The 12,802-nt window shown below is 39.9% G+C and overlaps 1 protein-coding gene across 18 annotated transcripts in view; it reads right to left on the bottom strand.

Moving 5' to 3' along the window:
- IQSEC1 (IQ motif and Sec7 domain ArfGEF 1) overlaps nucleotides 1-12,802 on the bottom strand; it is a 356,789-nt gene that overhangs the window by 102,921 nt on the left and 241,066 nt on the right. The window contains exon 1 of one of the 18 annotated variants that reach the window (XM_074879792.1): nucleotides 3,503-3,747. The exons of the other annotated variants lie outside the window; for them this stretch is intronic. The gene's annotated coding sequence lies outside the window, so the exon portion shown is untranslated. Of the gene's footprint in view, nucleotides 1-3,502; nucleotides 3,748-12,802 lie in introns of those variants that run through there. 18 annotated transcript variants of the gene reach the window in all.

The raw sequence follows: 12,802 nt of genomic DNA on the forward strand, positions 1-12,802 counted from the left end.
TTTACTGAACTTGAGGCTGCTCAGTCTTCACTTGTATAAGGCCTGTGATTTTTTTTCAGAGACCTAAAAGAAAGAGGAGCCTGGATTGATCGGAATTTCAGCAGGATTTTTCCCTTTGGCAAATGTAGCTGTTTGAGGAAGTAGCCAGCTATGCTGTTTCTCGTAAGAGGCACAGTCGTCTAGTTTTGTCTTGCTGAAAAGCAAGTGTTTTTCAAAAAAGCTTTATTTTTTTCCTTTCATCTCCCTTTTTGTGCTTCAGGAGGTGATTTAATTTTCCAACAGGCAGAGCACAGCACCTGATAACCTTCTGCACTTTGGCAAAAAAAGTTTCTGCTTCTGAAGGAGTCCCCTCTAACAAATGCAGTGGCTTCTGCCTGGGAGAGATCTCAAAACAAGATCCAACTTGTCTGCAACTGTTTTTTTCCTTAATAAAAATTCTCTCCTGGAAAAAGTGAATTTCCTTCGGAAGCTTTTAAGTACTCTGAAGACTTAGCACTGAGGAAGCAGTAACGTCAAAGTATTGGGAGATCAACATTACAATTGCATAATTTACCTATTTAAACTTAGAGCTCCCTCCACGTACACTGAAACTCCTGGTTGTCCTCACTTAGGATGCATTTCTTATTGTGACAGTGTTGCAATTTACAGGGAAAAGTCTTAAAAAAATTCTGGCTGTCCATACAATACCCCCAGCTAACCGCTGGTATATGCTAGAAAACACCCTTTCCCTTGCTTCATTGCACCGGCCTCATTCACAGCGTTGCCCCCAGCATGAGCATCCTTTGTTCCAAAGCAGCACGAGAGCGTAGGAGAACATCAGCGATGCTGAACAGCCTAATACACCACTCAGTACTGCAGCAAACCAGCAATGCACTGCCTGCACATTAAAGCAAAACTAGTATTATTTACATTTTAAAAATATATCTAAATTTATTGATAGAGTAAGGAAAAAATGCTCCAACTTCAGGCAGTTGCTGATGCACTGTTTGCCCTTCATGAACACTGTTTCAAACTGGCAACTGTGTATATGTAAATTAAGGGGTTTATTGCTTTACTGCTGTTCAGCATGGGGGCCATTCACTTTTTACTGGAGTTGCTTTGGCATAAAGAGCATGCCTTGACTAGTAATGAGAAATGCCCCGTCTCTCTACACTCTATAAAAATAATGATTTCATCAAGAAGGACTTAAGTCCCCCAAGGTCCCCCCCTCACTTTGTGTACCGAATACTAAACTTTTACATCCAACATTCACAATCCTTACTATCCAGGTTACAGTAAAACCAAAAACATGCATGTGAAAGGTCCTGGATCTCCAAATATGTAATCATGTCTATAACTACGAGCACAAATACTTCAATTCTAATGAAGCTATGCATTAATAAATTCAAGACCTATTTTTTTTCTTAAGCTGCAAAACAGTATCTTTTATTCTAATTTAATTGAGAAAAAAATGTTTTAAGTTATTTATTTCAGAAAAAAGAATTAGGGAAAAACCCCTAGATTATTGCTTTTAAGTAGTACCGTGTTTAAAACCAAAGGATAATTTAGTGAAAGAAAAAGTAATTTTTTGTAATATTCAGTAGTACTTTTCCTCAAGCACTTAAGAAGAAGCACGAAACAGAATTTCTCATTTGGTGGCCGGACCCACGGGTGTTGCACACGGACTTGCCCCGAGACGAGCGGCACATTAATCAGGAGCCCAGCACATACCCTGGCAGACACTTTCCACACACTGCACTACAGGTGAAGAGAGATGTGCCCCACATCCCTCCCTGGCTGTGCCGGGCTATACACCGGGCATGGCAAAGCACTGGGGGAAACAGGACAGCTTGGACTTAACGGGAAGCCAAGCTGAATTTCTCTGCTTGTGACCTTCTCAAAGTGACAAAGCTCTCACCCCCAAATACCCTTTAATCCACTGATGCAATGCTACTGACATCTCTCAGTCTGCTTAAAGAAATTCTGTATTTAGATGTCAGCCTCATGTGACCCTTCTGTTGACCAGTGGCCCTTCACAGCATACAAAATTTAGGTCTAAATTTACTGGTTTTGTATCATGCCTAGCTGTTCTGTAGCAGAGCAACACTGCTGACATTTATATCAATGAGCATATGATAAGTCAAGGTATTTTTCATTCTGTTTGTAAAGATTCACATAAACCAGCAACCTGGCTATGAATTTTAACTTTAACTAGGCTTCTGACTTGAGGGTATTTTTCACTCCTTTACTTCCAACTGTACGTAGACATTAGAAGATCCATAAGACAACCATCTCCAAAACAAACTACTGTGTAAAGACTAAAAGCACTGACTTTTTGACAAGCAACACATACAAGAGCTTTGGTTTTCAAATGGGAATCTCACAACTTCCTGCCCTGGGTGCTGGTGGCAGCTCTGATTTCTGTTGTGCTTGTTCTAACCATTCAGCAGCTTTGACAGAACACAGTCAAACCAAATCCAAAGCAGTATAAATCAACCATTAATACCCCATTAAAATAAAAGGATATTAGTCTACTATCATTAATCTAGTATCTTTTAAATCCAACGACACTTACAGGCATTAAACAATTTGTTTTAAAAAAATATTAAGCACAAGAAATGCATTACATATACTAAGAGATATCAAAAAAGAAACTAATCCCCCAAACTCTCAACCACTTCACCCACGGGCTCCAGCTATCCATTACATAATCACACACCACCTATAGACACAGGCCAGCCCCAGAGCTGTGCTTTGGGACCTCTGTTAACAATCCGCTTACATGTCTGTCCTATGAATCCACCACGTTCCTACATCCAGGACAGACATGAGACTGGGTTTTTAAAAACCCAAACACACTCATGGTTTGCATGAAAAGCCCTCCTTTAACAACTGCATAGATTGCATGTGATTTAACAGAAGGATTTTGCTTCCTGAAACATTCTGCTCCCTCTGCTGTAGGACTGTTTATTGTTCCGATGATTTATTTAAAAGCAGATACACAAAGAAGAATAAATACATTGAGCAACAAAATCAACAGAAAATCACCAGAAGGGATTCAGGGTGGGCACCGACTTAATTGACTAAATGCAAATAAGAAACCGGAACCCACAGCCTAGAATCAATGCTAGCAATCTACATAACACAGTACATCAGCTACGATGATTAACATGCTTATTTTTCTGCTGAGAACTTGATATGCATTTATAAGAATGAAACATGACATTCCATTAATTCTAGCAAGTTAAATAGATAGCTTTGCCTTGCAAAGACTGGTTTTCTAACATTTTAAGGAAAGCAAAACCTTTGTACATGACTACTTCAGGCATAACAGAAAGCTATATAATTAGAAAATGTCATCTGCTGCACCTAAAAAGCCCTGTTTTGCCTCACCCCCTGCCCAATACATGCACAAACGGAATTTATTAATATTTTCCTCCACCGTTCGCCTGATACATGAAATCATCATCTCTGTAGCGAAGCTACTGCTGCAGCAACTTCCTGCACTGCATCATTCACCTACCTCTGACTTCATTGTTCCACGGGCCATGAATAAATAAAATCAAACATCCAGGTGGAGCTGTCACAGTTTCCCTTTGCGGTGGATGTGCAGCAATAATATAAAAAGAGCTAGCTGGTCCTACAGGAGGATGAAGCTGGGTCAGTGCCTCGTTATGGAGCCGGGAAGTGCAGGGCTCTTCGCTGACTGATATACTGTACTGATCAGCAAATTTACCTAACGTCGCTGTGATGGGCCGGACCTCGTAGCTTCTGCTCAGCAGCTTTCATACCCGAATGTACCCTGAGACATACCACAGCCCTATGGCAGTTCTGGCTAGCAAGCAATCTCACTGCAAGGTCAGTGCCCTTTTCAGCCTTACAAGAGGTATCAGGCAGCTTAAAGCAGCAGATGCTAGGCTGTATGAAAATGATGATGCTACGTGTGCTTTCCCAGAACTAAATCACTTTCTAAATTTGATACTAATTCTCAGGGAATATTCAACTCCTATACTGCTCAGCCCCAAATGGGGTGTATTACCAACTTGCAACTCGAAATTTGGAACAATACCACTGACGCATAAGCAACAAAATACTGTAACACAACTTTTATGCCTAAGCAGAAAGTATTTTATCTTCTAATCACAATTCCATTCATGATTCCTCCTCCTCCCCCCCCCAGTTATCATCTTAAACATCACTGAACCAGACAGAATATATATCAGATATATATATCGGCCTCTTCGAGCTCCCACAGTATTTCTTGAACTTTGCCCATTGCCTCTGTCAGACTTTCTCATGCCACTGGAAGTGCTGAAGTGCGGCTCTTCCCAACTGTATCAACATGGATGGGTGCTCAGCACCTTTCATTGAAAAATTTATTGCTCAGGCTTCTCCAGCCTTCAGAAGAAACAAATTTTCCCCATCTCTTCTTTTCTGCAGAAGTTCTCCTTTAACACTGAAATGCATATTCTGTGTTTGCTGTTACTGCAGCATTTTCAACACATCTTGAAATACAACTCAAAGCATGGGCTAGATTGCTGATATTTCTTTGTGTAGGGCAGCCCAAAGTAGTTTAGGTTTTAAAATCATAAATTACACAAAAAAGCAACACTGTTTCCATCTAGTACATGAAACTTGAGATAAGCTTTTACTTAAGTTCATGTGCTCTTTAGAATAGTCTCAGTACTGACAAATACTGCCAAGCCAGCCCCAACTACTGCTCCCTAGTTGCCATGGTTCACACAGCAGCAAATCACAGATACGTAATGAAAAAAAGTAAACCAGGATCTGCTCAACCAAATGCCAGATCTTTTCCCCTATTTTGCCAGAGGAGTTGATATCCCTTGAAAAGGTAAATTTTGGAACAAATATTTCTCAACTACTTTTGCATATAGATGTAGTGGTAGATTAGGAGCTTTATATTAGCAGCAAAATAAATAGAAATAATACATGAAGGACTACATGCAGCTTTTCCTACTTGTCAGAGATCTGTATAGCACATGTATGACAGCATCTGACTGCATAATGCTACTGACTGTATTTAGCCTGAGAGGTAAGGAAGTGTCACTGTCCCTGTTTGGGATGGAAATGCTGAGTTTGGCTGGACTGAACTTGGAGTCCAAGGGTTTTTAACAATCCTTTTCCCAAATCTGAGAAAGAGTTACCGTGTACTGCTACACTTCTTACTTGCCAGACTCCTCTGATCATAAAACTACTTTATTTCCTTCCACTGTATTTGTTTTCTGGGACAGTATTACTAATGGTTACTTTTAAAGAGTCTGTCAACAGAGGAGGACTGGAAGCTCTTTCAAGAACTGGGAAGTACACAGCAGAAGTTAACTGTAATTCAGGGTAGACAGACAAGGTTTTCCCCTTGTAACAAACCATACCATACAGTAAATCACAAGGTATCTGAAAACCAGACTGTCACATCAGGCTGTCAATCTCACCCCCCCCCTATTATCAAACCACGGATGTCATCTGTAGGCTGTTCAGCCTCCTTCCCTATTTTGCACACTCACTCTCCCATGGTACCTCCTCACTGACCGGAGATCTTCGTGGTTTGCTGACATGGGGACTCGCTCCTCCCCACACACTCCCTTGTATCACCCCAACCTTTCGGTTCACCTCTGCAGGGATGTACGAAGCGGATGCTTTTTATGAGACAGAAATAGCGCGTTCAAAGGGCTAGAGTGCTGACGTGCATTTTCGGACAAATTCCTTCCGCAGCCAAGTGAGCTCACTGTAGTGATGGCTGTGAGCAATCACTGTTTCCAACATGTAGACATGGCCATACAAAAACATTAAGAAGATAATTCAACTAGGACAGGAAATAGAGGGACTAAAAGGGTATACGAGCACACCTCTGTGTTGGCCTCCTATCTCACTTTCTTCATCATTCCCAAGCAGTCCTTCAGCATAAGTCCAAGACCTCCAGTGCAACCACTCTCTTTACTGCCTCCCTACACGAGATCATTCTGTTAGAAGACAGCATGTCCAGAGAGACACTCCTCAGCACATTTCTGCATAAAAGTGATCTGTGACCGTTTCCCTGCCGTGTGACTCCATCATCTTTGTCATGTAATTTGTCATCAAATAACAGAAAGCTCTCTCTTCCAGGGTTCAAGGTCAAAGCATACACAAACCAAAATCTTATGCAGAGCCTCCCAGTGAATGGAGGATTATGCAGGCTAAGCAACCTCCTGCACCCAGGCCCTGCATCACAGCCTCTGGAATGGCTTTCCAGTACAGGGGTAAAAAAAGAGCAGGGGGAAAGAAGATAAAAACCAAAAATCCAAAATATGAGTCTGCCGCCTCTCTAAAAGCCACACCAGAAGTCCTTAAAATCTTGCTTCAGCTTTCCCTGTGAAAAAACTGGAGATAATTTTCACTCCATTCTGTTAAGCACTTCTGAGATTTTCAATGCAAAGATGCTGAATAAGCGCAAAATATTACTGAAATGCATATTGGTAAGAACAGTTTATATTACCTCACAATAATAAAATAAAAAAAAGACTATCAAGCTTGCGTGCTTCAAGACCAGCTGGAGCTAGGAAGAAATCTTCTGGTATGAAGTTGTCTAATTAGCTGGCTAGAGGCTGACTGGAAGAAGGCATTCATCCTTCTACCCTGTTAGACCCCAGGAGCTGCAAGTCTGACCAGTTTTAAACCCTGGGAACAGCTTCATTTCTTTGTGTTATTTTTACCCCACTGCTTAAGTTGTTTTGGGAGATGGAGGAGGTCATTGTTTCATAAGAGTCAATTTACTTTTCCTCATGTTTTCTACTTGAAACCTTCTAATAGTTCAGTGACCTCAGCCTGTTTTAACGCAAATCAGTTGTGATGTCACTATGAGGATTTTGACCTTCAGAGACAGAAAACACCGTACTGCGGAGCTCAGACACCTGGGATTAGGCACAGATGCATGAGAAAAGTAGTCAAAGCATGAGGAAGCCAAAAGGGCTCTGTGGTCCCAGGAAAAGGAGTGTTCACAGAAATACTGATAAAAGTTGCATGAATGACACTAAAACGGTCGGTTTGCTTTACATAGCATCATTTGCCCCTCTTATACGAGCTAAAAGTCTAGCACCTCTCAGGTAAGTCTCCCTGAAAGTTAAAGCAGAAAAAGGTCACGATCATGTAATATCTGATCCTACTTTTATTTACCTCTGTAAAGTCATGGAAATACTCATTTGCATTTATCAGAATTATCCTTGTCCCAAACCAGACCCTTAGACAAGATAACGTGCCAGGAAGCTTTGCCTTGAATGGACGCAGATTGCAATTTGCAGCTAAAAGGGCATTAATCTTAAATGCATTATGCTTCCTTTCTCCATTTGGACTTGGACAATTCATCTGTATAGTTTACACTTTGCGTGCCTGCTGCCTCCAGGATTGTGAAAGGTGCCAGATGGACAATTTTGGTTCTGTTTAGCCACTGAACAAAATCCATCTACAAGCCCTCTTGACACCGCCTCAGTCATGCATATGCATATACAAAACACACAGCGTGTGTTATTTTATATTTTAACACATGCTAAAGAAGCAATTCCAAGTTTTTCCCCAACAGGAACACATTTTATAAAAGCATTGCCTTGTCTACAAGCAGTCTTGCAATCATGCGAGCCAATGTACCTGCTGTGCTATCAGTGACCACTGCTGTGATCTACACAAAGGCAAAAGGAGACCAACCAATCCTAACACCCACTAAGCACACTTGTTTTGTTGGGAAAACTTAGTCTTGAACGTTGGATCATAGTCAGACATCGCCTTTGTCCTCCAGTACAACAGATTGCATTCCAGAACCAAAACATGCCAAAATATGCCAGCTTGGTCTAGCTAATTTAGCACTGCAGTGTCTGGCCTAAAAGTTACTATGAACGGAATGGATTTACTAGATTGGAGGTAAAGTGCAAGGCTTCCTGGTTCTAGCACCTGACAAGAATGGTTTTTTAACTCATAGATACAACTGCAAAAGGTCTTGGCGCCTTCACGAATTCACAAAATCTTTCCTATATATTATGTAAGCATATTAATAAAAGCAGATAAACTCTATGTAAATGTTACCTGCTGGGTACAACTGTGGCCTCTAAAAGTTACAGGAGAGAAACTAATTGGCTCTCAGAGTATGGTATTTTGATTACCATTTTTTCACCATGATCTCACACGATTTAATTTTTAAGATAAATTCAAACCAAATTTTTTCTGTTCTGGATTACTGACTGCCAAAACAGAGCTGAAGGTAACCTGTATGTGCTGTCACATACAGTGTGATTTCAACTACCTTTAGAATAATGCCCAGTCAAGTGGGAAGAAATAACTACACAGAAGATTTGAAATTAGAGGACAGATACAGCAGTTTTAGCTATATTGTTGGCAGTAACTTAGCACTAGCAATGGAGATATAAAAGAACATCAAGTAAGATGACTTCATTGCTGCTTTCTGTGAAATCAGTAATGAGTTCCTGACACCACTGACACCTTCCAGCTAGTCAGCAAAGAGAAAAAACTATTGGGAAATGAAACAAAACACTGTCAGTGCTGGGCTACATGTGAACTAATGTCTTTGGGAAACAGAGACAAATGTATACTGTACCTTACATAATTTTTTTTTTTTTTTTCATACTGGCCATTTAAGTTGCAGTAGAAATAGTGAATGACTAGAGACCAGACTTAAACCATGTGCTGTGGGGGTGTAGCAGTGAGCTCCGCGGAAGCGGCAAAGGCAAAGCGTGCTGCTGAAGATACCTTTGTACCTTTTGCTTTCCCCTCCTGAGGTTTGAGGTTGTACTTCAGTAAAACCTGTTCTGCAGACAACGACTCTTGTGGTGCTATTACATCCGAAATGGTATAAAAGCTTTTACACTTCAGAGAACAAGCTGCTGACCATTACAACAGCTGACTGAAGGAGGCAATAGATTTTATTACTGAGTGTATTTCAAAGGTGGGGAAACTGAGGCAAAAAAACCATCAGAGGCAAGACTTTTGGTTAAAAATGGAGAATTGCTGCACAGCTCATTCCTTCATTAAAAATAAACCACAAACAAGTAGTACATCTTCAAATGCTAAACAGCTGTTAACAGTTTGCCAGCAGAATAATCCAGATGCCAGTTGGAGTTTGTACCCTGCTCTCCTTATGCATGTTAGTAACTACATTTTTAAAGACACTTTATTACCTGCAGTGTATGGTAAGGGTGATGGGGGGCATTTCTCATGTGCGAGAATGATTCGTACCCCCGTTGTTTGGAACGATATTCCCTTTCCAGAGAAAGAAATCAATTTGTCCATTTATGGGTAAAGCCATTGGCTTCTTTTAGTCAGCGGCTGTCTCAGTCACTAGTAACATTATCATTGCTGGCCTTGGAGAGACACTTTTTGTCATTTTGCTGTAGTTTATTTGATATACGTTCATTTCTTCAGTGATGCAGTCTCAACCACATTCTCCTTATTTCCCAATTGGAAGCTTAATTGCTGGCAGGGCATACATTTAGGGGAGGATAAGAGACAATGAAGACAAGCCTGACTGCAGTCATTACATGCTATGATCAGAGTAATCATAAATAAAACAAACCCGCCTGAGATTAATAGAAACACCATCAGAACCATAGAAAAAAAAATATAATTTGAAAGATAGAGCAGATTTAGATGTAGACACAAATATAGTGAAAGAAATGGATCAAATAGTTATCTGATAACGTTTTCAGTGCAGCATAATTTAAATGGGGAGCTACCAATTAGGTATTTATATCTGACTTAATGCAAAAAGACCATGTTTCTAAATATCCAAGTCTTTTGCAAGGATTTAACCTCTGTTATTTGGTTGATTTCTACTTAGTTCTTTCGTACTGAGGCTGATCATCCTCAGTGAACCATTCTTCCTTCCTCATCTTTCCATGCTCCAGTATCTCCCCAAGAAGGGTAGTTCCATGGATTCTCTCCTTCCACCTGTGGGAGCATTGTCTGGTTTACAGTCCCTGATCCAATGCTTAGCTTTCACAAATCTTAGCTCCCAATCTTTCACCTTACGGGGCTACAGAGCTCATTTACACTAAAATCTCAGGTGATTTTTCACTGTTGTTCCACACTGGTGCCTTTTCCATTCTTGCTACTTCTGCCTTCCCACAGGGTGCTTCCCTGTCACGTTTCATTTGCTCCTGGCTTCTTGTCTCTTCTCCCCAGGGCTTTTGGAAGATTTTAATCAACTTTTCTTGCAGGTACCACACCTTAAGTGCTCCCCAAGAATTGAAGTTACTGCTGATGCTACTGATTTCCTTTGATTTTTCCTTCCACTTGAACTAACCATCTTGGTAGCTATGTTTGGAACAGATCAATTATTGTTATGCTTTATTTATTAATGAAGGAGGGCATCTATTTTAGCTGCATTATGAGGTGCTTCCAATACAAGATAATGTTAGGCTACCTCCTTGTGTCTTGCATACAGAAATATGCCATTTCAATATGACTATTCACTCAAGAAAAGGTGAATTTGATCCTTTTGCCCAGTTTCCAGTTATTTAATCTTTTCTATTCTTTTTTTCTTCTACACCTATGGCAACTAAAGAGCAAAATCTAGATTTAATTGCCAAGACCTCTCTCTCTCTCTCTCTCTCTCTCTAACTAAAGCTTGTTAGGGTGTCCCAGCACAGACTGTTCATTTGTATCTCCTCAGAACTGGTCCAAAATCCATGTTACAGAAAATCATCTGTAGAACCTGTAACCCATGAATATAGAGTCATGATTGATATAAAATCTTAATAGTCAACTGTGACTAAATGAGATAAGCATATTACAAAGAATGAGGTTCATAATAAAATCAATTATCCAAGGTCCAATTTGCAAAAAGCAGCTCATCTCTTTCATACAGGGTACATCACACTGACTTGAAAAGAAGTTTTTGAATCCGAATCACCCAGATTTGCTTTTTTTTGTTGTTGAGATTTTCAGTCTTCGTTTTTAAAAACTAATTTGCTTAGAAAAGGGAGACTCAGATAAAGAATAGCCCAAAGAAAAAACATGCAAGGAAAATACCGCCCTACAATTAAAAAAAAGTAAAGTTCAACATAAATTCTTATATTTTCTTACAAACAGCATTACTTCTGTAAACAACTGAAGCACTTATGTATTCTGGGCTTGACTTATTTCAACAGAAGGCCCAGCAGTCAAAAGACTACCAAAGTTCAATAGATTGCAACAAAATCAGTTATACCTCATTATGATTTGGAAGACAATAGTCTAGCCACCCAGGATGAGTGTGTGGTAATACCTTCATCTTGGGTGGTTTATTATTATGTGCATATTAAAAGCAGGACGTTTTTGTCTACTACAGGGTAGTTTAAAAGTAACACAATTTTTATCCCACCAAGTGATTGATGGAGAATTGCAGTCCTTATGTCTACTCAAGGTCAAAACTTTGTAGATAGCTTTTGCTTTGCTGGACAATTATTTGGATTGTTTGACTTGACCAGAGTCTTGTGTAGTTCAAGGAAGCCACGTTATCTAAAAGAGAAATATTTTGAAGAAAATATTTTCAAATATTTTCTTCCCCCTTTTCCAGATAAGGCGTACGAGATGCAGTAAGGTTAACATTTTGACATGTCTCCTGCTGGCATGTTTGAGCTGTTGCACAATGACATGGATCAGGCAGCTGTTCCAGCAGAAGAAATACCCACCTCTTTCTCCACCACCACTTTTTTGGTGTTTTTTTTGGGGGGGGGATGGGGAGGAGGGGGTGGGTTTCCAGCTGGACCAGTTCCCCTATCTGGTTTATGGCCCGGCCTCACACACTAGCACTACAGCTTGTGTAGCACAGGACCAAGAACTGCTTGTTTTAGGAGGCAGAGCCCATTTAAATGTGCGTCACATTATGACATCGCTTGCCAAAGAGCAATTATGAGCCAGCCGCAAAGCTAGAAATAGAACTGATGTCTCTTGACTTTCAATCCTTGGTATAATAATTAATTTGTATTCACTTTAAATAACTTTAAATAACCCTTTTCCCCCTCCTACTAAGTAAAGGAGAGATGGTCTCTTTCCATCTTTACAAAAAGGAAAAGCTAGGAAAATAGAGCTAAAGAAATCTGAAAATTTCTTTATTTGAAAAGTACTTAGAATTCCACTTCCTATCTCCCCAAATTGCATGCAGACTGCTCACTAAGCTGTATTCCCCCTCCTTTCAGGAACAGCCCTTCACATGCCTAATAACATGTACAAGTTATGACATATAAGTTATTTTTAGAAACATCAGTTTCAGTGCATTATAATTAAAAACTATTAAAAAAATCACCAAAAAAGAGTATTTCCGTCAATACCAAAATTGGTTAAAGCACAGATGAAGCAGGTAGTTAAAGTGCTCCTTACTTCACCAGAACACTTTGTGTTTTCTGGCTGATGGGCTTTTAACTCCTCACCCTCCCTCCCAAAAGCTTAAGACAACAACTTGATTAATTTTTCAATAGTTACATTACATACAACATAAGATAATATGTTAAAGGACCTAATCTATGAGATCAGAGATCACATAACAAATGTAATCCCATGGTCTGGCAACAGAATCTATGTTTACAAAGGTAGAGATGACAATATGTATAAAAAGAGCCATTTCCTTCTGAGATCAGTTCAGTTGTACCCTGTAGAGAAGAGTAATCAAAAAGCACTGTATCTTGCCACAGACTATATGGTGGGTTTGTTAGACAAATTAAGTAATGACTTGGCGTCTAGGCTCCAGACCATTTGTCAATTAGCCTTTCTGTTTTAATCTATTTGAAGTGTAAGAAAGCAGAATAGCATGTTACTCATCTACAAATACGTAGCAGTTCTACGAATT

This window comes from Strix uralensis, chromosome 10 (genome assembly GCF_047716275.1).
Source record: "Strix uralensis isolate ZFMK-TIS-50842 chromosome 10, bStrUra1, whole genome shotgun sequence".
NCBI classification, from domain to species: Eukaryota; Metazoa; Chordata; class Aves; order Strigiformes; family Strigidae; genus Strix; species Strix uralensis.